Below are 24,894 nucleotides of genomic sequence, written 5' to 3' on the forward strand. Positions count from 1 at the left end.
GATACAAAAAGATTTCCCAAGCTTTAAACATCCCAAGGAGCACTGTGCAAGCGATAATATTGAAATGGAAGGAGTATCAGACCACTGCAAATCTACCAAGACCTGGCCGTCCCTCTAAACTTTCAGCTCATACAAGGAGAAGACTGATCAGAGATGCAGCCAAGAGGCCCATGATCACTCTGGATGAACTGCAGAGATCTACAGCTGAGGTGGGAGACTCTGTCCATAGGACAACGATCAGTCGTATATTGCACAAATCTGGCCTTTATGGAAGTGGCAAGAAGAAAGCCATTTCTTAAAGATATCCATAAAAAGTGTTGTTTAAAGTTTGCCACAAGCCACCTGGGAGACACACCAAACATGTGGAAGAAGGTGCTCTGGTCAGATGAAACCAAAATTGAACTTTTTGGCAACAATGCAAAACGTTATGTTTGGCGAAAAGCAACAAACACACCATCCCCACTGTCCCCACTGTCAAACATGGTGGTGGCAGCATCATGGTTTGGGCCTGCTTTTCTTCAGCAGGGACAGGGAAGATGGTTGAAAATTGATGGGAAGATGGATGGAGCCAAATACAGGACCATTCTGGAAGAAAACCTGATGGAGTCTGCAAAAGACCTGAGACTGGGACGGAGATTTGTCTTCCAACAAGACAATGATCCAAAACATAAAGCAAAATCTACAATGGAATGGTTCAAAAATAAACATATCCAGGTGTTAGAATGGCCAAGTCAAAGTTCAGACCTGAATCCAATCGAGAATCTGTGGAAAGAACTGAAAACTGCTGTTCACAAATTCTCTCCATCCAACCTCACTGAGCTCGAGCTGTTTTGCAAGGAGGAATGGGAAAAATTTCAGTCTCTCGATGTGCAAAACTGATAGAGACATACCCCAAGCGACTTACAGCTGTAATCGCAGCAAAAGGTGGCGCTACAAAGTATTAACTTAAGGGGGCTGAATAATTTTGCACGCCCAATTTTTCAGTTTTTGATTTGTTAAAAAAGTTTGAAATATCCAATAAATGTCGTTCCACTTCATGATTGTGTCCCACTTGTTGTTGATTCTTCACAAAAAAATACAGTTTTATATCTTTATGTTTGAAGCCTGAAATGTGACAAAAGGTCGCAAAGTTCAAGGGGGCCGAATACTTTCGCAAGGCACTGTATTTTCTGTTATATTCCATTATATTCTTACTGTAAAATATATGTGGTTGACTGTGGTATGGCAGGGGAATATAAGCGTGTGATGTCTGCTAAATGAACAAGTTGACTTCATGGGCATGGCTCAGCCAAACGATATACTGTAGCCTCGGCTCCTACACACAGATAAATATAACTGATACATGATATTATTTTCTTTTGAAGTAAATTGCCTTAGTGTCTTGTTTTTTATGACCTTCTTAAATTAAATATTAATGGATTTCTTTATGATTGTGTATAGTAAATGGATTTATTAGACTGGTGGCTACTGTTAAATATGCATATGGACATTTTGATCCTCATGGCGCTTTGAGGAATAAATGCTCAAGTTTGTGTTTTTTATTTATTTTAAAGTACTGCTAGAGTGTAAATATACATATTTAGGAAAAGTCAGGGACATGTGGGTTCAAGGTTTTATTGAAGTGAAGTTTCAACAAAATTTAAAACGGTCAGATTGACCGTCTTGGCGGTTCTAGTGTTAAAATGCTGAGTTCTCCATCGGGCTCTCAGCATCTCCATTAGTCTGTGTGACACATAAGATGGAGAGAGTGTGTTCTAAATTCAGGGAGGTATATTGTTGTATGTGTAATTACCACCAATAGATGCTCAACAAACTGTCAATAGCCTATTGACCAGGAATAGCCACACCTGTTGCATCAGTTCAGGTCTATTCACCACACTGACAGCATAATCCATTCATTTAAGCTAAAAAGTGTTTACAATTTTCTCAACAGTCCCTGTGTATTAGTTCTGCCTTTCCAGAATAGACAGACACCCTGACATTTATCCCCCTCTCCCTGTATTGGTTTCCTTCCTAGTCAGCAGCTTAGATCAAAGGGCTATTAGAGTTCTGCTGCTTGTGTCTGTCTGCCTGCCTGCCTGCCTGCCTGCCTGCCTGCCTGCGTGTGTGTGTGTGTGTGTGTGTGTGTGTGTGTGTGTGTGTGTGTGTGTGTGTGTGTGTGTGTGTGTGTGTGTGTGTGTGTGTGTGTGTGTGTGTGTGTGTGTGTGTGTGTGTGTGTGTGTGTGTGTGTGGATCAGGATGGATGAGAGTTGTCTGGAGGCATGGAGGAGCCAGTCCAGCACTGCGGGTGTCCTCTTATCTGCCCCTGTGAGACACTAAGGGTGATATCATTCTGTAATCTCATTAAACATGTGCCACAGATTTCTAATCTCTCCAGATTAGCGCAGATAATCCACACTTCAGATGGAATCATAGGATGGAGCAAAGAGAGGTGGGAATAATATTGCCCTAGACAGTGTATTTGTATTTATATTTATTAAGGATCCCCATTAGTTCCTGCCAAGGCAGCAGCTACTCTTCCTGTGGTTTATTTCCTGCCAAGGCAGCAGCTACTCTTCCTGTGGTTTATTTCCTGCCAAGGCAGCAGCTACTCTTCCTGTGGTTTATTTCCTGCCAAGGCAGCAGCTACTCTTCCTGTGGTTTATTTCCTGTCAAGGCAGCAGCTATTCTTCCTGTGGTTTATTTCCTGCCAAGGCAGCAGCTACTCTTCCTGTGGTTTATTTCCTGCCAAGGCAGCAGCTACTCTATATCTGTGGTTTATTAAGGATCTCCATTAGTCCTTGCCAAGGCAGCAGCTACTCTTCCTGGGGTTTATTAAGGATCTCCATTAGTTCCTGCCAGGGCAGCATCTACTCTTCCTGGGGTTTATTTAGGATCCTCATTAGTTCCTGTCAAGGCAGCAGCTACTCTTTCTGGTCCAGCAACATCAAGGCAGTTATATACAATTTAAATATTACATGACATTACATTTCATAACACTTTACACAACACATTAAGTGTGTTCCCTCAGGTCACTATTCTACTATCACATATCTACAATACAGAATCCATGTGTACGTGTGTGACACACTTTTACATAAACACACATTCAAAGACAATGCATGCACACACACATACTGCACAGAGACACGCACACGCACACAGGGACGCACACACGCACACAGAGAGGCACATGCGCACACACACATGCACACAGAGAGTAAGAGAGAGAGAGAGAGACACGCGTGCACACACACACACAACGCAAGGGTTTTGTAAGCTGTAAACTGAAGCCCCTTATCTATGTGCTTATGCAATTAGCATGAGGAAACAAAGGCCATAGTAATGAATCATACCCCCTGCTGCTGTAATACAGTATTATTATCAACAATCTCATCTGATAGGACTCCATCAAAGTGGACTAACTCCAAGGAAAGTACTTGACTTGTTTATCATCTATGCATTTATGCAGTTTTCCCATTGATTTGAACATTGTTCATTTCCACCTGTAACCGTGTGTTGGTGAGTCTAAGCCCTGTGAGACTGACATTGTCTGAGTCATCGGAGTTGGAGGGGGAGGTAGAAAATAGTCGAAATAAAGAAAAACCCTTGAATGAGTATGTGTGTCCAAACTTTTGACTGGTACTGGAGATACATGCTCTCTAAACTAAACTGTGTGTGTGTGTGTGTGTGTGCGTCTCATCTCCCTGTCTTCAGTCAGGCAGTGTAGATCTGACAGGCTGATCCCAGAGGTTTAACACACGCCAACGCTGCTCTGACTGAGGTTTATCCTTCGCTTCAGCAGAATTCTACTGCTCACAGTTCAACATCCTTACTAAACTCTGAACTTAGATCAGTTTAGAGCTACTGCTCAGAGCTAAGTGCACTCAGTTACAACAGAACTGCAATCAGTGTAAAGCAGTGTTCCCAGGGGTTGTTTTGTCTTTTGGTGCACTCTGGTTTTTAATTTATTTTAATTTTATTTCACCTTTATTTAACCAGGTAGGCCAGTTGAGAACAAGTTCTAATTTACAACTGCGACCTGGCCAAGATAAAGCAAAGCAGTGCAACAAAAAAGTTACACATAAACAAACGTACAATCAATAACACAAAATAAAATAAAAATAGAAAAATCTATGTACAGTGTGTGCAAATGTAGAAGAGTAGGGAGGTAAGCTATAAATAGGCCCTAAAGGTGAAAATAATTACAATTTAGCATTAATACTGGAGTGACAGATGTGCAGATGATGATGTGCAAGTAGAGATACTGGGGTGCGAAAGGGTAAGCAATAATGTTGGGATGAGGTAGTCGGGTGGGCTATTTACAGATTGGCTGTGTACAGGTACAGTGATCGGTAAGCTGCTCTGACAGCTGATGCTTAAAGTTAGAGCAGAAGATATAAGACTCCAGCTTCAGAGATTTTTGCAATTTGTTCCAGTCATTGGCAGCAGAGAACTGGAAGGAAATGCAGCCAAAGGAAGTGTTAGCTTTGGGGATGACCAGTGAAATATACCTGATGGAACACGTGCTACGGGTGGGTGTTGCTACAGTAACCAGTGAGCTGAGATAAGGTGGGGCTTTACCTAACAAAGACTTATAGATGACCTGGAGCCAGTGGGCTTTGGTGACAAAACGTATGGCACTGCGATAGACTACATCCAGTTTGCTGAGTAGAGTGTTGGGGGCTATTTTTTGGGGGGAGACAGGGTAGCTTAGTGGTTAGAGCATTGGACTGGTAACCAAAAGGTTGCAAGTTCATATCCCTGAGCTGACAAGGTACAAATTTGTCGTTCTGCCCCTGAACAGGCAGTTAACCCACTGTTCCTAGGCCGTCATTGAAAATAAGAATTTGTTCTTAACTGACTTGCCTAGTTAAATAGAGGTTAAAAAAAACATTTTTGTAAATGACATTGCTGAAGTCAAGGATCGGAAGGATAGTCAGTTTTACGGTGGTATGTTTGGCAGCATGAGTGAAGGAGGCTTTGTTTGCGAAATAGGAAACCGAAAACTTAATGATGGTGTTGGAGTCATGCCAGTCGTGGGCAAACAGGGAGTACAGGAGGGGCCTGAGCACGCACCCCTGGGGAGTTCCAGTGTTGAGGATCAGCGTGGCAGATGTGTTGCTACCTACCTTCAGCACCTCGGGGCGGCCCGTCAGGAAGTCCAGGATCCAGTTGCAGAGGGAGGTGTTTAGTTCCAGGATCCTTAGCTTAATGATGAGCTTTGAGGGCACTATGGTATTGAACGCTGAGCTGTAGTCAAAGAATAGCATTCTTACATAAGTCTTCCTTTTGTCCAGGTGGGAAAGGGAAGTGTGGAGTGCAATATAGATTGCATCATCTGTGGATCTGTTTGGGCGGTATGCAAATTGGAGTTGGTCTAGGGTTTCTGGGATAATGGTGTTGATGTGAGCCATGCCCAACCTTTTAAAGCACTTCATGGCTACGGACGTGAGTGCTACGGGTCTGTAGTCATTTAGGCATGTTGCATTTGTGTTCTTGGGCACAGGGACTTGAAACATGTTGGTATTACAGACTCAATCAGGGACATGTTGAAAATGTCAGTGAAGACACCTGCCAGTTGGTCAGCACATGCCCGGAGCACACATCCTGGAAATCCATCTGGTCCCACAGCCTTGTGTATGTTGACCTATTTAAAGGTCTTACTCACGTCGGCTACGGAGAGCGTGATCACACAGTCGTCCGGAACAGCTGATGCTCTCATGCATGCCTCAGTGTTGCTTGCATCGACGCGAGTATAGAAGTGATTTAGCTCGTCTGGTAGGCTTGTGTCACTGGGCAGCTTGCAGCTGTGCTTCCCTTTGTAGTCTGTAGTCTGGCAAGCCCTGCCACATAAGACGAGCTTCGGAGCCGGTGTAGTATGATTCAATCTTAGCCCTGTATTGACGCTTTGCCTGTTTGATGGTTAGTCGCAGGGCATAGCAGGATTTCTTGATTTTCTTGAAAGCAAGATTTCTTCCGGGTTAGACTCCCGCACCTTGAAAGCGGCAGCTATACTCTTTAGCTCAGTGTGAATGTTGCCTGTAATCCATGGCGTTTGGTTGGGGTATGTACATACAGTCACTGTGGGGACGACGTCTTCGATGCACTTATTGATAAAGCCAGTGACTGATGTGGTGTACTCCTCAATGCCATCGGAAGAATCCCGGAGCCTAGGTATTTGTAGTCAACATATTCTAGGTCAGAACCGTCCAGAGTAGTGATGCTAGTCGGGCGGGAGGGTGCGGGCAGCAATCGGTTGAAGAGCATCCACTTAGTTTTACTAGCATTTAAAAACAGTTGGAGGCTACGGAAGGAGTGTTGTATGGCGTTGAAGCTTGTTTGGAAGTTTGTAAGCACAGTGTCCAAAGAAGGGCCAGATGTATACAGAATGATGTCATCTGCGTTGAGGTGGATCAGAGAATAACCAGCAGCAAGAGCAACATCATTGAAATATACAGAGAAAAGAGTCGGCCCGAGAATTGAACCCTGTGGCACCCCAGAGACGGCCAGAGGTCTGGACAACAGGCCCTCCAATTTGACACACTGAACTCTATCTGAGAAGTAGTTGGTAAACCAGGTGAGGCAGTCATTTCAGAAACCAAGGCTATTGAGTCTGCTGATAAGAATGCGGTGATTGACAGAGTCGAAAGCCTTGGCCAGACGGCTGCACAGTATTGTTTTTTATCGATGGAGGTTTTGATATAATTTAGGAACTTGAGCGTGGCTGAGGTGCACCCATGACCAGCTGGGAAACCAGATTGCATGGTGGAGAAGGTACGGTGGGATTTGAAATGGTTGGTGATCTGTTTATTAACTTGGCTTTCTGAGATTTTAGAAAGGCAGAGCAGGATGGATATAGGTCTATAACAGTTTGGGTCTAGAGTGTGTCCCCCTTAGGAGAGGGGGATGACCAATCTTTGGGGCTCTCAAACGATAAGAAAGAGAGGTTGAATAGGCTAGTAATAGGGGTTGCAACAATTTCGGTGGATAATTTTAGAAAAAGAGAGTCCAGATTGTCTAGCCCAGCTGATTTGTAGGGATACATATTTTGCAGTTCTTTCAGAACATCAGCTGTCTGGATTTGGGTGAAGGGGGCATTTAGACAAGTTGCTGCTGGGGGTGCTGAGATGTATGGAAAAATGCTCATTGAAATGATCGATTATCATGGATTTATCAGTGGTGACAATGTTTCCTATCCTCAGTGCAGTGTGCAGCTGGGAGGAGATGCTCGTATTCTCCATGGACTTTACAGTGTCCCAAAACATTTTGGAATTAGTACTACAGGAAGCAAAATTCTGTTTGAAAAAGCTAGCCTTAGCTTTCCTAACTGACTGAGTATATTGATTCCTGACTTCCCTGAAAAGTTACATATCGCGGGGGCTATTCAAGGCTAATGCAGAACTCCACAGGATGTTTTTGTGCTGGTCAAGGGCAGTCAAATCTGGGGTGAACCAAGGGCTATATCTGTTTTTAGTTCCACATTTTTTTGAATGGGGCATGCTTATTTAAGATGGAGAGGAAAGCACTTTTGAAGAGCAACTAAGCATCCTCTACTGACAGGATGAGGTCAATATCCTTCCAGGATACCCGGGCCAGGTCGATTGGAATGGCGTGCTCACTGAAGTGTTTTAAGGAGCGTTTGACAGTGATGGGGGGTGGTCATTTGACCGCTGACCCATTACGCACGCAGACGTTGAGGCAGTGATTGCTGAGATCCTGGTTGAAGATAGCAGAGGTGTATTTAGAGGGCAGGTTGGGCAGAATTATATCTAAGAGGGTTCCCATGGTTACAGATTTAGGGTTGTACCTGGTAGGTTCCTTGATAATTTGTGTGTGATTGAGGGCATCTAATTTAGATTGTAGGACAGCCGGGATGTTAAGCATGTCCCAGTTTAAGTCACTTAACAGTACGAACTCTGAAGAAAGAAGGGAGCGATCAATTCACATATGGTGTCCAGGGCACAGCTGGGGGCTGTGGGGGGTCTATAACAAGCGGCGAGAGACTTGTTTCTGGAAAGGTGGATATTTAAAGTAGAAGCTTGAATTGTTCGGGCACAGACCTGGATAGTATGACAGAACTCTGCAGGCTATCTCTGCTGTAGATTGCAACTCCGCCCCTTTGCAGTTCTATCCTGTCGGAAAATGTTATAGTTAGGGATGGACATTTCAGGATTTTTGGTGGCCTTCCTAAGACAGTATTCAGACACGACTAGGACATCTGGGTTGGCGGATTGTGCTAGAGCAGTGGATTAAACAAATTTAGGGAGGAGGCTTCTAATTTTTACATTCATGAAACCAATGCTTTTACGGTTACAGAAGTCAACAAATGAGAGTGCCTGAGGAATTGGAGTGGTGCTGGGGGCTGCAGGGCCTGGGTTAACCTCTACATCAGAAGAGGAACAGAGGAGGAGTAGCATAAGGGTATGGCTAAAGGCTAAAGAACTGGTTGTCTAGTGCGTTCAGAACAGACAGTAAAAGGAGCAGGTTTCTGGGCGTGGAAGAATAGATTCAAGGCATAATGTACAGACAAGGTTATGTTAGGATGTGAGTACGGTGGAGGTAAGCCTAGGCATTGAGTGATGATGAGAGAGGTTTTGTCTCTAGAGGCACCATTTATGCCTCATATGTGGGGGGTGGAACATAAGGGCTAGTAAAGGCATATTGAGCCAAAACAGCAATAGACAAGGCATATTGACATTAGGGAGAGGCATGTGTAGCCAAGTGATCATAGGGTCCAGTGAGTAGCTAGGCGAGCTGGAGGCACGGCGATTCAGACAGCTAGCAGGCCGGGGCTAGGAGGCCGGGGCTAGCAGCAGGCTAGCAGATGGGTCTCAGGGAGATGTCGCAACGGCAGAGCCTGTTGAAACCCCCTCAGACGATTACGTTGGCAGACCAGTCGTGATGGATCGGCTGGGTTCTGTGTCGGCAGCAAAGGGTCCAGGCCAATTGGCAAAAAATTGAAGCCCAGGAAGTGCTTGATGGATCTCTTCGGCTAGGCAGGAGGCTAACTGGTGCTTGCTTCGGAACAGAGACGTTAGACAGGAGTAACCATTCGGATAGCATCTAGCTAGCTGCGATGATCCGGAGTAAAGGTTCAGAGCTTGCGGTAGGAATCTGGAGATGTGGTACAGAAAAGCAGTCCGGCATGCTCTGGGTTGATATCGCACTGTGCAGGCTGGCTGGAGTTGACCGTGCTGAGGCTGGCAGATGTCCGAGTTAACGGTGATGACCGCTAGCACTGGTTAACTGACTACTAGCTAGTAGCTAGTTAGCTGGCTAGCTTCTGAAGGGGGTTCCGGTTCTAAAGTGTAAAAAATAGCAGATCCATAACACATTGGGTGAGGAGCGTTGCAGGAGAGTATGCTCAGTCCATAGATTGAAAATGAGATGAAAAATATTACAAATATACGAAGAAAAAACAATATATACAAGGGACGGGACAAGACAATCGACAATCGAAAACAGACATCCCACTGCTACGCCATCTTGGAAGATCAGTTCTAACACATCTGTTTCACCTTGAGCTAAGAGAGCTTGGCTGATATAACATCATGCACACCATGTGGGTCATGTGGACCAGAATGTATTAACACTGCTGTGTCTGTACCTCCTCTTTGTTATCCACCTGTTGTACAATGTTTCACGCAATGTTAATGGAGCACTTTGGGACACAAATATTATGGGAACATTGATTACAAAAGACCTTTATTAGCCTTGGAAGCTGTAGCTGTTGACTCTACGCTTAGATCAAAGCCCAAGTGCTCTATCTCCAGGGTTACCCCACAGAGTGTTCCAGAGATTTCTCTCATCTCCATGGTAGCTAGGCTACAACCATATCCTCTGATATTTACCCTGCAAATATCACGCAAGAGAACATATGATCTGCATTCACACAGAAGAAGAAAGCCACACTCTGAATAACTGTCAAATTGGCAGTTAATTAGTAGAACAATACCTGGAGTCAGCACAAGCTGTGGAAAGGTATTTTGTGGGAGGAATGGGATAATGGATTACAAAACCTTATAGATTGTGTGTGTGTGTGTGTGTGTGTGTGTGTGTGTGTGTGTGTGTGTGTGTGTGTGTGTGTGTGTGTGTGTGTGTGTGTGTGTGTGTGTGTGTGTGTGTGTGTGTGTGTGTGTGTGTGTGTGTGTGTGTCAGGGTTTTCAGAAAAAAAATTGCCTGTTTATTGATGGAAATTACATTCAATATAAATACATTTGACTGGTCATGTTTATCGGTCTATAGGTCAATTTTGCATAATTTAGTGGAATTAAATTGGCATATATTCTTTATCTTATTTTTTTATCTTATTTATCACATAGCTATGGCATACATATACAGAGCCATTGAGTGGAAAATCTGTAACAGCACATGAGCTGCTTCTGCAGCATCTTGTGGTGCTTTCAAGACAACTGGGAACTCCTGGAAATCATGACGTCAGTGATCTTCAGGTTGGAAAGTCTGACCTCTAGAGGGAGGTCGTTTTTCAATGTTTTTTTTATGTAGCCGAGGCCTAATGGTTGTATGAATTTGGGATATATGATCCCACAACTGTCCCAGAGTCTGTTTGGAATAGGCTATGTGTTTCTCAACACACTGACCAATAGAATAGGCAGCCTAAACTTTTCTACTATAGTAGATTGACATAGGCGAGTGATTTTGCTGTTCGTTACTCATCTCGTTGGCTGAGGAAAAGTAAATGTGAACAGTTATTCTATGTTAAAAAGTGCACATTGTTGCATCCTTGACTTGCATGTTCTGTTAATATCAATTACCATATTCTCAATGTGATTTCTGTCATTCTGAGCACCCAATGCATATGATTCCGGTACATTTCTCAAATGTCTGGTAAATGAATATGTTGCCAGTCAAATGTCCAGCGCCACAGTTTCCTGAAACGCTGGTATATGTGTTTGCATGTGAATGAGTATTTTATTAGGATCCCCATGAGCTACTTCTTAAGCAGCAGCTACTCTTCCTGGGGTCCACACAAAACATAAAGCATTACTTAATACTTAACATTAATAGACTATTACATCACAAAGACTGCATTTTCATACACCTATGCCTTCATAATCATGTGATTCATAGACGTTACATAATGCAAGTGCAACAAATGACAAAGCACATGGAAAGGCAATAAGGAGGTGAGTGAGTTGCAAATAGGCTAAATTCTCCTGGCTAAATTCTCCTGACAGGAGTATAGCAACCTTGTTTTGCTAAATTCTCCTGACATGAGTATAGCAACCTTGTTTTGCTAAATTCCCCTGACAGGAGTAAAGCTACATTGATTATATAGTTACCATCCATAATGGGTAACCTGGTGTAAAGCATATACTTTTTACAGTTACCAGTGTGTGCATATGTGTGTGTGTGTTTGTGTGTGTGCTTGCCTGCATGCACGTGTGCAAGTGTGTTATGTTCCCCATTACAGTAGTGGGGTGTGTTTGTTATGCTCCCCATCACAGTAGTGGTGGGGATGTCTTTGTTATGCTCCCCATCACAGTAGTGGTGGGGATGTCTTTGTTATGCTCCCCATCACAGTAGTGGGGTGTCTTTGTTATGCTCCCCATCACAGTAGTGGGGTGTGTTTGTTATGCTCCCATCACAGTAGTGGTGGGGGTGTCTTTGTTATGCTCCCATCACAGTAGTGGGGGTGTCTTTGTTATGCTTCCCATCACAGTAGCAGGGTGTTTGTTATGCTTCCCATCCCTTTGTTATGCTTCCCATCACAGTAGTGGGTGTCTTTGTTATGCTTCCCATCACAGTAGGGGTGTCTTTGTTATGCTTCCCATCACAGTAGCAGGGTGTTTGTTATGCTTCCCATCACAGTAGTGGGTGTCTTTGTTATGCTTCCCATCACAGTAGTGGGGGTGTCTTTGTTATGCTCCTCATCACAGTAGTGGGGGTGTCTTTGTTATGCTCCTCATCACAGTAGTGGGGTGTGTTTGTTATGCTTCCCATCACAGTAGTGGGGGTGTGTTTGTTATGCTTCCCATCACAGTAGTGGGGGTGTGTTTGTTATGCTTCCCATCACAGTAGTGGGTGTCTTTGTTATGCTTCCCATCACAGTAGTGGGTGTCTTTGTTATGCTTCCCATCACAGTAGTGGGGGTGTGTTTGTTATGCTTCCCATCACAGTAGTGGGTGTCTTTGTTATGCTTCCCATCACAGTAGTGGGTGTCTTTGTTATGCTTCCCATCACAGTAGTGGGTGTCTTTGTTATGCTTCCCATCACAGTAGCAGGGTGTTTGTTATGCTCCCCATTACAGTAGCGGGGTGTGTTTGTTATGCTTCCCATCACAGTAGCGGGGTGTGTTTGTTATGCTCCCCATCACAGTAGTGGGGGTGTGTTTGTTATGCTCCCCATCACAGTAGTGGGGTGTGTTTGTTATGCTCCCCATCACAGTAGTGGGGGTGTGTTTGTTATGCTCCCCATCACAGTAGCGGGGTGTGTTTGTTATGCTCCCCATCACTGTAGCAGGGTGTTTGTTATGCTCCCCATCACAGTAGTGGGGTGTGTTTGTTATGCTTCCCATCACAGTAGTGGGGTGTGTTTGTTATGCTTCCCATCACAGTAGTGGGGTGTGTTTGTTATGCTTCCCATCACAGTAGTGGGGTGTCTTTGTTATGCTTCCCATTACAGTAGTGGGTGTCTTTGTTATGCTTCCCATCACAGTAGTGGGTGTCTTTGTTATGCTTCCCATCACAGTAGTGGGGTGTGTTTGTTATGCTCCCCATTACAGTAGTGGGGGTGTCTTTGTTATGCTTCCCATTACAGTAGTGGGGGTGTCTTTGTTATGCTCCCCATCACAGTAGTGGGGTGTGTTTGTTATGCTCCCCATTACAGTAGTGGGGGTGTCTTTGTTATGCTTCCCATTACAGTAGTGGGGGTGTCTTTGTTATGCTCCCCATTACAGTAGTGGGGGTGTCTTTGTTATGCTTCCCATTACAGTAGTGGGGGTGTCTTTGTTATGCTCCCCATCACAGTAGTGGGGTGTGTTTGTTATGCTTCCCATCACAGTAGTGGGGTGTGTTTGTTATGCTTCCCATCACAGTAGTGGGGTGTGTTTGTTATGCTCCCCATCACAGTAGTGGGGTGTGTTTGTTATGCTCCCCATCACAGTAGTGGGGTGTGTTTGTTATGTGTGTTTGTTATGCTCCCCATCACAGTAGCGGGGTGTGTTTGTTATGCTCCCCATCACAGTAGTGGGGTGTGTTTGTTATGCTCCCCATCACAGTAGTGGGGTGTGTTTGTTATGCTTCCCATCACAGTAGTGGGGTGTGTTTGTTATGCTCCCCATTACAGTAGTGGGGATATCTTTGTTATGCTTCCCATCACAGTAGTGGGGTGTTTGTTATGCTCCCCATCACAGTAGTGGGGTGTGTTTGTTATGCTCCCCATCACAAGTGGGGGTGTTTGTGCTTCCCACACAGTAGTTTGTTATGCTCCCCATCACAGTAGTGGGGTGTGTTTTTATGTCCCCATCACAGTAGTGGGATGAATTCTTTCTTTTGCTCCCCATCACAGTAAGGGTGTTTGTTATGCTCCCCATGGAACAGTATCTCTGTTTGCATACTCCCCATCACAGTAGAGATTCAGTTATGATGACGATGTGTGTTTGTTATGATCCATGATGATTGTGGTGTTGGTCCATGATGAGGATGATGGTTTATCTCTGGTTTTGGTGATGATGATGATGGTTGTGGTGGTGATGATGATGATGATGAGGATGGCTGTGGTGGTGATGATGATGTTGATTGTTGGGGTGGTGAGAAACCATGATGATGGCTGTGGTGGTGATGATGATTGATAGTGATGGTGGTGGTGATGATGATGATGGTTGTGGATGATGGATGATGATAATGATGGCTGTGTGTGATGATGATGGTTGGGGTGGTTATGATGATGATGATGGTTGTGGTGGTTGTAGTGGTGGTGGGGATGATGATGATGATGGCTGTGGTGGTGATGATGATGATGATGATGGATATGATGATGATGATGATGGTTGTGGTGGGGATGATGATGATGTTGATGGTTGTGGTGGGGATGATGATGATGATGATGGCCATGGTGGTGATGATGATGGCTGTGGTGGTTGTGATGATGATGATGGTTGGGGTGGTGGTGGTTGTGATGATGATGATGGTTGGGGTGGTGGTTATGATGATGATGATGGTTGTGGTGGTGGGGATGATGATAGTGATGGTTGTGGTGGTGATGATGATGGTGGTGGGGATGATGATGATGATGATGATGATGATGATAGTGATGGTTGTGGTGGTGGTGATGATGGGGATGGTTGTTGTGGTGATGGTGGTGATGATGATGATGATGATGATGATGATGATAGTGATGGTTGTGGTGGTGATGATGATGGTTGTGATGGTGGTGATCATAGTGATGGTTGTTGTGGTGATGGTGGTGATGGTTGTGGTGGTAATGATGATAATGATGATGATTGACTATCAGTCTCTCAATGTTGGAGAGCTCTCAAATTCCAGAGGGAATTGACTGAAGGTAGTTACCTCTGTTCCACTGTATACTGTATACCAGGACTCAGCAGCTTTTAAAAGCACCCAGTTGTCCAATTACACAACAGCCTACAGATAGATACACAGTGCTAACTGCCAGAGATTAACTGATGGCATGCACACTCCACAGTGACTGCTGTGCACAGTCATTCCCAAAACATGAATTATTGATTTGCTTGGTAATTGTCTTGCTTATCCTCCCCTTTCTTTCAGAGAGGTCTGCTGATCATTACCATGACTCCCAAAGAAACGTATGCACACAAAAGCACCTGTGTACACACATACACACACACACACACACACACTGTCTTGGTGGTAAAAAAGTGGAAGTGAGAGCCTTGGAGAGTGGTGGTTCATTACTTGGGTCCAATACAACCTGGCATCAACATCAAACATCTATACTATCTACCAGCCTACTATACCATGTATTCTCCTTTCTCACAAGTTTCTTCTACAGCAGTGGCTCCCAAACTTGTTATAGTCCCGTACCTCTTCAAACATTCATCCTCCAGCTGCATACCTCCTCTAGCAAGGGTCAGCGCACTCTCAAATGTTGTGCTTTGCCATCATTGTAAGCCTGCCACACACACACACTATATGATACATTTATTAAACATAAGAATGATTGTGAGTTTTTGTCACTTCCCACTCGGTTCGTGATAAGTGACAAAGAGCTCTTATAGGACCAGGTCACAAATAATAATAGAATAATAATCAATCATTTTGCTCTTTATTTAGCCATCTTACATATAAAACTTTATTTGTTCATCGAAAATGGTGAATAACTCAGCACAGGTTAATGAGAAGGGTGTGATTGAAAGGATGCATATAACTCTGCAATGTTGGGTTATATTGGAGTCTCAGTCTTAAATCATTTACCACACACAGTCTGTGCCTGTATTTAGTTTTCATGCTAGTGAGGGCCGAGAATCCACTCTCACATACTGTAGTTGCGTGGTTGCAAAGGGCATCAGTGTCTTAACAGCGCGATTCGCCAAGGCAGGATACTCTGGCAGTGGCTTCTGATTAAATTATATTTTCACAGAATTGCTTGTTGCAATTTCGATGAGGCTCTCTTGTTCAGATATCGGTAAGTGGACTGGAGGCAGGGCATGAAAGGGATAACGAATCCAGTTGTTTGTGTCATCCGTTTCGGGAACGTATCTGTGTAATTGTGCACCCAATTCCCTCAGGTGCTTCACTATATCACATTTGACATTGTCTGTAAGCTTGAATTCATTTGCACACAAAGAATCATACAATGGTGGAAAGATGTGTGTTGTCCATGTTAATGCAGATAGAGAAGAGTTCCAACTTCTTAATCATAGCCTCAATTTTGTCCCGCACATTGAATGTAGTTGCGGAGAATCCCTGTGATCCTAGATTCAGATCATTCAGGCAAGAAAAAGCATCACCCAGATAGGCTAGTTGTGTGAGAAACTCGTCATCATGCGGTCAGACAAGTGAAAATTATGGTCAGTAAAGAAAACTTTAAGCTCGTCTCTCAATTAAAAAAAATAAAAAAATGTGTCAATACTTTGCCCCTTGATAACCAGCGCACTTCTGTATGTTGTAAAAGCGTTACATGGTCGCTGCCCATATCATTGCATAGTGCAGAAAATACACGAGAGTTCAGAGGCCTTGCTTTAACAACGTTAACCATTTTCACTGTAGTATCCAAAACAATTGTTTCAAAACATGTCCTGCAATGTCAAAACAAATGTAGAATTACTGATGCTGGCATTGGATGTGCTTGTGGAAGCAAAACAACTTGTGTAGTCGACAGGTGCAGGTGTAGTACTGCTGGTAGTAGCAGTACTACCAGTAGAGCTGGTATGTGTCTCTATGGGGCCTATGGGGCCTTACTTTTTTAAAACCATTTAACCATTTTCAAGCAAACGGAATGAGCAGCAGCTACATTTGGTTACATAAGGACTGTTAGTGGAATTCCCGCAAGAGAGTAATGGATAATGTGATTGGATGTTAATTATTTGACTAGGCTACCTGTATTTGACATTGTGTTATTTTGCTGAACACCAGATTTTTGGCAGTGAAACGAGACTACTCAGTCGAGAGAGAAAAACTCACCCAGATGTATATTCCTGTTGGAAAAAATATAAATGAACTGTTTGAAAATGTGAAGAATTAGTTTAAAAAGAAAAGTAAAACTTTTTTTTTTTTTACAAATTTTAATCACATCTTTATTTGGCATACCCCCGATGGCATTCTGTTCTACAGGAATGATTCAAACTGTTATAACCATAGAGATATATTTAATGCAGTGGTTACAACTAGGGTTGCACATTTTGGGGAATAGTCACAGGAGGGAACTTTCTGTGGGAATTAACAGGAATATTTGGGAATTAACGGGAATATATAGGAATTAACGTAAATATATGCAAATTAATACATCTAAATGTAGATGTTTTTTGCATTGGATATATTTACCATATTCATCAGAAACATAAACCTTTTACCTTATCATAATTAGACATAATTTCAAATGATTAAATCCTTCCAATATAAATTAAAAAACAATTTAGTTACAAATTGAGTTGACTTAATTAAATGAGATGGCTCTTGTCTCTTCACATGGGATGATTTCACAACAAAATAAATTAATTATTGAATGATCCCCAATGATCCATCGGATCTCCCAAAAACGTTTTCAACATACATGTGTAAAATGATAGTTTAGAAACTAAAACTTTGGTTGTCTTCCTCTCAGGCTTCCATGTCTTCTTTCTGGACCTCCTCAATGTTCACCTCTTGAACATCAGACTCTGAGGCCTCATCTTCACTGTTACTTTCCAATCCTGTTGAGGATGGCTCGTTGTCAGGCTCAAAAAGCTCAAATTTTCCCGGATGGCGACAAATTTTTCAACCCTTGTATTGATCCACTTGTTGAATACTTTGGTGTGTGTTCCAAAACAAGGACCAGTTGCGCTCTGAGATCCTCACTGAACTTCTGGAGAGAGTTTGCTGCACTGAAAGTAAAGGGGCTGAATAATTTTGCATGCCCAATTTTTCAGTTTTTGATTTGTTAAAAAAGTTTGAAATATCCAATAAATGTCGTTCCACTTCATGATTGTGTCACACATGTTGTTGATTCTTCACAAAAAAATACAGTTTTACATCTTTATGTTTGAAGCCTGAAATGTGGCAAAAGGTCGCAAAGTTCAAGGGGGCCGAATACTTTCGCAAGTCACTGTATATACAGTGTGGCAAAAAAGTATTTAGTCAGCCACCAATTGTGCAAGTTCCCCACTTAAAAAGATGAGAGAGGCCTGTAATTTCCATCATAGGTACACTTCAACTATGACAGACAAAATGAGAAAAAAAATCCAGAAAATCACATTGTAGGATTTTTTATAAATTTATTTGCAAATTATGGTGGAAAATAAGTATTTGGTCACCTACAAACAAGCAAAAATTCTGGCTCTCACAGACCTGGCTCCTCTGTCCTCCACTTGTTACCTGTATTAATGGCACCTGTTTGAACTTGTTATCAGTATAAAAACTTGCACAATTGGTGGCTGACTAAATACTTTTTGCCCCACTGTGTATATATACATACATACATACATACATACATACATACATACATACATACATACATACATACATACATACATACATACATACATACATACATACATACATACATACATACATACACACGCACATCACTATCCTACATACATGTACATACACATACACACAAAGAACAATTAAAAAATAAACATATATATATATATAAAGCTTGCAGCAGCACTAACAAGGTTCTTATTAGCTATTTCTAGCCTTCGCTGAGACGACGAGCAAATAATTTGTTTTTAGATTTTACAGCACTTTACACAATGTATCTGCTCATTTTCCTAATCTCCCCATTCACTCTGTCCAATTTGAAATATAGTTGAGTAGTGGAGACCAGAGTCGATCAAACTTGGGCTGTCTCTTGTGGAGGTCATAAGTGAGCTTTTCAAGAGGGAGAAAGTCAACAATCTGGTCAATCCACATCTTAAATGTAGGAGAGGTATTAGAGGCCCACAATAGAAAAATACATTTCTTAGCAAAGTATGTAATAGTCATAAGCAACTTTTCTCTGTCAGGATCAAGAACAAAGTCCTGCTGGGCATTAAGAAGATAGATACACGGGGTCATATCAAACTGTACATCTAGTATTTTCTGTGCAGCAGTATGTATAGCTTGCCAGAATCTGGCAATCTCTCTACAGCTCCAAAATACATGCATATAGGTTCCACTTTCAGAGGTACATCTTTTACAGTTAGGAGACATGTCTGTTTTCATTCTATGGAGTCTCAAAGGATTGTAATAAAATTAGATTCTTTAATTTTTACATTAGTAGAGGAGCAGTATACCCTGTCGCAAACCTCCGCCCATGACGCCCATAACTCATCACTGATAGTCAGACCAAGGTCCTTTTCCCAGATTATTTTCAAAGGAGTAAAGGAGGAGCCTCCTTTCTCAGAAAGTCTATAGATATAAGATATTTTGCCTTTAAAGAATTGTGCTGTGACAAGAAGGGTTTCAACTTCATTCAACTGAGTTGTAAACCTCCTCTTGGAAGTAATCTTGGCACATTGGATCTTGGCACATTGGATTTACTACAGAGCTCTTGAAAGTATTTCAGTGTAGTGGTTTTCTGATGAAATAGGTCTGAAAAGGTCCTGATTCCTAGAGTATGCCAAAGATTAAAGTTGGCATCCCTCAGGGCTTTTGGCAAGACTGGGTTGCCTACTATAGGTGAGTGATAACATATTTGTGAAGAAATGCCCAGGTATTTCTTACAGTCCCTCCACGCTTGTAGGGTGCTGTAAATCACAAAGGTTTTGGCTATGTTTCCCACTTCACTAAAGTTATTAATGAATATAATTGAGCTCAGGGGCAATGGACCACAGGATTGGGCTTCTATCTGAATCCATGTCGACTCTTGTCTGTTTGTGATCCATGTTAGCATGTTGCGGATTTGGGCAGACCAGTGGTACAATTGAAGGGAGGGAAGGGCAAGACCACCTTTCAATTCAGGTTTTGATAGAGTGGAGAGGTTTTTTATTGCCCCACATAGATTTGGTGATGCTTTGGTTAGATGTTTTTAAAAAGGAAACTGGGATATAGCATGGGAGCATCTGAAATAAATAGTTCAGTCTAGGGAGGATGTTCATACGGATGACATGAATTCTTCCTACTAAGCTAATTGGGAGGGAGATCCAGGTTTGGAGATCATTCTTGATTCGATCCAGGAGTGGGAGATAATTTTCCTTGAAAAGGCTATTCAGATCTGGTGTTATGAAGATCCCAAGGTATTGAAACTCCTGTGTCTTCCATTGGAAAGGACATAGTGTATTCATAGAGCTGGTGAGCGTAATATTGAGAGGGCAGACAATGGATTTGTTCAAATTGATCTTATGACCTGAAAACTTGCCATACTGAGCAATTGTGTCTAAAATGGGAGGGATTTCTCAGGGTTTGATATGTAGAGCAAGACATCATCAGCATAAAGTGAAATCTTGTGCTGCAGGCTGCCTGCAGAGACACCCATAATACTTGGATTGCTCCTTATCAACTCTGCCAGAGGCTCCGCCCCCAACAAGTAGAGCAGGGGGGACAGAGAGCACCCTTGTCTTGTGCCACGTTCCAGAGGGAATCTGTCAGAGTTCAGTCCATTAGTAGTTACCATGGCATTTGGATGAGAGTATAGTGATTTGATCCATTTAATAAAATGTGGGACCATATTGACTGAAAACAGAAAGCTCCACTCCATCCTGTCAAACGCCTTCTAAGCATCCAGTGAAGCCAGCAGGACAGGGGTCTTCTGTGCATTTAATTGATCAATAATATCAAAAGACAGCGAATGTTATCAGAAAAGTATCTGTCTCTAATAAATCCAGTTTGGTCCGCTTTTATTATTTTGGGAAGAAGAGTGTTTAGTCTTTTGGCGAGCAATTTGGTAATTATTTTGTAGTCGAAATCCAACAAGCTTATGGGCCGGAAGGACGAGCAGGATACAGGGTGCTTGTCATTTTTGAGCAACACTGTAATGCGAGCTGTGTGCATTGAGTCTGGGAGAACTCAGTTTTTGCAAAAATCCTCTAGCATTGGCATGAAGATAGGGCTGAGCTGGGGCCAAAAAGCTTTGTAGAACTCTCTGGGGAATCCATCTGGGCCTGGGAACTTATTAGGTGGCATGGAGGTAATTGCCTCCAGGATCTCCTCAGGAGTGAAGGGGGAGTTGAGATCTTCTTGGTCGGTCTCTGATAGTTTAGGTAGTGAGATTCCCTCTAGGAAAGAGTGGAGTTCTGCCTCCGTGTGTTTTCTCTCAGAGGCATATTGTTTGCAAAAGTTAAATTGATATTTTTTGGGTCATATGTGACCTCGTCCTCTGCTGTTCGGATAGCCATGATTGTACGCTCTGACTGCTCTTTTTTTTACATCTGTAAGCAAGTAATCTACTAGGCCTATTGCTATACTCATGGTATTTCTGTTTAGTAAAGAAAACTTTTTTTTAATCTCCCGAGTGTAGTCCAAATTCAGTTTGGCTTTGACTGCTTTAAGTTGACTCCAGGAGGTGCTGTCTGGGCATTGTTTTATGTATTCTTTCACAGCATTCCAGCTCCCTCTCAAGATCTAGCCAGTGTGCTTCCATTGCTTTTTTCTTAGAGGAAGCATATGCAATTAGATGACCTCTTAGTGTGGCTTTAGCAGCGTCCCACATTGTGGCCGGAGAAACAGGAGACTCTTTGTTGTCTTGTGTGTAGTTGTCTATCCATGTAGTTACCAATGTATGGAACACTTCATTTGATAACATGGAGGTGTTGAATTTCCAGCTCTTTGACCTCGGGATGTTTTTGCAGAGGTCAAAGCGGAGGTGGACAAAGGCGTGATCTGAAAGTGCTATGGGTCCGATTGTACACGTGGCTGAATTTATGAAACTTGGGGATAAAAATGTAATCTATATGGGACTAGGTGTTATGGACATTAGAGTAGTATGTATAGTCCATAGATGAGCTATTAGTCTCTCTACAGATATCTATCAGTCCCATCTCTTTAGTAAGAGAGTTCAACATCTTTGCAGATCTAGGATTTGTGGTGGGGACTTGAGATGATTTGTCTAGGGTTGGGTTAAGGGTACAATTAAAATCTCTGGTCACCACGCCAAAGGAAACACAATGTTCATTGAACAGGGTTATCATTTTTGACATGAAAGCAGGAGTATCTGTGTTAGGGGTGTATATATAGATAGTAATTGATTGACCATACAGTGACCCATTTATCAAAATAAATCTCCACTCCAGATCAGATATGATTTTGGCAATTATGAATGGAACATTCTTATGGATACGTATGGCTGTACCTCTACTGTTTGATTTGAAAGATGAGAAATACACCTGTCCCACCCAAGCTCTGCGGAGTTTGGCATGTTCAGCAGCACAGAGGTGTGTCTCTTGTAATAGCGCGATGTCTGCTTTTTCCTTTTTTAGAACACATAGTATCTTTTTCCGTTTTACTGCATGACCTAGACCATGGCAGTTCCATGTCAATAGATTTAAGGTGCTAGTCATCGTCATCGAACAGTAATCGAACTTTAGTGCAAGTCATCTCTGGGTAAAAGTGGATAATAGTTACAGCTGCTATCACTTAAAAGGAAAATAAATGATGTACATAAAATAACAATCTCTGAACACCCCAGCCGAGTTCCCAGACAACTTAACACATCCCGATGGATCTATTATCCCCCGCTCAGTCTCTCACCACCAAAGAAATGCCCCATCCTCTCCTCTCCGCCCGCAAGGGACATAGGGAACCACAAGTAATAATAGCAACAACAAAAAAACAACAAAAAAGGGCAAATGAAAGTAGTCTGAAATGTTAGTAGGCCGAGGTTAGGCTATAGAGCCTATCCCTTCAGCTAAAGGAACATAAATAGAGATTAGAAGGCTATAATAACATTTAACAGGGCGGGTGGGTCTTTGGATATCGGCTATATGTTGTCTTACCTCCTTTAGTAATATTGGTCCGTTTCTCATTGACCAGGATTATCTTTCAAAAACATTTTGCCTCTTTGGGAGTTTTGAAGTGTTGCAGGGCACCTTGGTGAAGAATACTGAGCTCGTTTGGGTACTTGAATCCCCTGAAGATGCCTCGGTCAATGGAGTATTTCTTCACTTCGTCAAACTCTCGGCGCTTTCGGCGTATTCCAGCTGACAGGTCCTGGTGTAAAGTGAGTTTGGCGTTTCCCACTGTGATGGTGTTGATTTTCGCCGCCTGTAGGACTCGTTCCTTGTCGGTGAATCTCAGGAAACGTATGGTGATTGGGCGCGATGGTTGTCTGGCTGCTGGAGGGAGCCTCATTGCCCGGTGAGCTCTCTCGAGTTCTTTAGGCCTGTCGGTGGACATGTGGAGCCACTCGGGAAGTTTGTCTTGCAGGTAGCCGATCAGTGGCATGTTTCCCTCTTCTTTTTCGGCCCAGATTTAATAGAACACAATTATTCATTTGCCCCCTGTTTTCCAGGTCCTCTGTTTTCTCTTCCAGATGCTCTATTTTATTTTTAGCATATGCTATTGTTTCCATGGCATCTGTCAATAAGTTTTGCATGGATAGGATTCGCCCCTCTGCCTCGTCCAGGCGCCCCACGTTTATCTTGTTGTTGATGTCAGGCAAAGCATTTTCTAGGATTGAGCTGAGAGTTAATGGCATCTAATTTATTGTTGAGTTTTGTATGTTGGGATCTCAACTCAGAAAGGATGTCTTTCGACAGAGTGTGAGGTTGGCATTCGTTGTGCCTCGGGGGGGAGCGGGTCCTCTTGCTCCTGGCTAATGGCGCTAGCTTTTTCTGAAGCTCGCTTCTTCTTGGAGGCTTTTTCCGCCGCTAATGCTCGAGTCCGGGTAAAAATGTCACCTGTAGTGTCGCCTTTTGTAGCCGCCATTACTTTTTTACTAAAGCTAAAGGAGTTTAAACTTGAAGTGGAGGTAAGATTAGGAATTGGAATCTACTTGTGCGGAGCTCTTAGTTCACACAGCCATCTCGTTCAAGGGTCACGTGATCCCCCTGGATGACACTTTTTGAATGACTGCTGGCTGCAGCCTGGAGCTGGTGTATAGAGGATGACTGGATGACCCATTGTGTTCAGTTTGGATGCTCTCCTAGAGGGGAGGAGGGTGAGGGTGAGGGTGGCTGGGGAGAGTTAGATTGGTCATGGTGTGTGTGTATGTTGTGTGTTTACATGTCATGTGTAAGGGAGAAAGATAGGGAAATATTCCTGATTACCATCTAACTGTCCATGTCTCTTCTGCCCTCTCCTACAGTGTGCTGTTTTGTGGTCCACAAAAGGTGCCATGAGTTTGTCACCTTCTCTTGCCCTGGAGCCGACAAAGGCCCCGACACAGATGTGAGTCCCTGCACTCTCTCTCTCTCTCTCTCTCTCTCTCTCTCTCTCTCTCTCTCTCTCTCTGCTCTCTCTCTCTCTCTCTCTCTCTCTCTCTCTCTCTCTCTCTCTCTCTCTCTCTCCCTCTCACTCTTTCTCTCTCTCTCTCTCTCTCTCTTTCACTCTCTCTTTCTCTCTCTCTCTCTCTGCTCTCTCTGCTCTTTCTCTCTCGCTGCTCTCTCGCTGCTCTCTCTCTCTCTCTCTCTCTGCTCTCTCTGCTCTTTCTCTCTCGCTGCTCTCTCTCTTTCTCTCCTTCTCTCTCTCTCTCTCTCTCTCCCTCTCTCTCCTCTCTCTCTCTCTCTCTCTCTCTGTCTCTGTCTCTCAATTCAATTCAAGGGCATTATTGGCATGGGAAACATATGTTAACATTGCCAGAGCAAGTGAAGTAGGTAATAAACAAAAGTGAAATAAACAACAAAAATGAACAGTAAACATTACACATACAGAAGTTCCAAAAGAATAAAGACATTTCAAATGTCATATTATGTCTATATACAGTGTTGTAACAATGTGCAAGTAGTGAAAGTACAAAAGGGAAAATAAATAAACATAAATATGGCTTGTATTTACAATGGTGTTTGTTCTTCACTGGTTGACCTTTTCTTGTGGCAACAGGTCACAAATCTTGCTGCTCTTTTCTGAATTTTGATAATTAGCGGAAATCGGCCTAATTCTGCTCTGCATGCATTATTTGGTGCTTTACTTCGGACACTTAGGATAGTTTTGCAGAATTCTGCATGCAGAGTCTCAATTTGCTATTTGTCCCATTTTGTGAATTCTTGGTTGGGGAGTGGACCCCAGACCTCACAACCATAACGGGCAATGGGTTCTATAACTGATTCAAGTATTTTTAGCCAGATCCTAATTGGTATGTCGAATTGTGTTGAATGTAAAATCTCTCTCTCCTCTCTCTCTCTCTGTTTCTCTC

General features: G+C 43.0%; 1 long non-coding RNA gene across 1 annotated transcript in view; it reads left to right on the forward strand.

Annotated features, from left to right (window-relative positions):
* The window catches only part of LOC135554646 (uncharacterized), a 110,956-nt gene extending 86,919 nt beyond the window's left edge, over positions 1–24,037 (forward strand). Inside the window, exon 3 of the long non-coding RNA XR_010457709.1 lies at positions 23,848–24,037. This is a non-coding gene — a long non-coding RNA (uncharacterized LOC135554646). The remainder of the gene's footprint in view (positions 1–23,847) is intronic.
* The last annotated feature ends 857 nt before the right edge of the window (positions 24,038–24,894 follow it).

The sequence above is a fragment of the Oncorhynchus masou genome, chromosome 14, assembly GCF_036934945.1.
Source record: "Oncorhynchus masou masou isolate Uvic2021 chromosome 14, UVic_Omas_1.1, whole genome shotgun sequence".
NCBI lineage: Eukaryota > Metazoa > Chordata > Actinopteri > Salmoniformes > Salmonidae > Oncorhynchus > Oncorhynchus masou.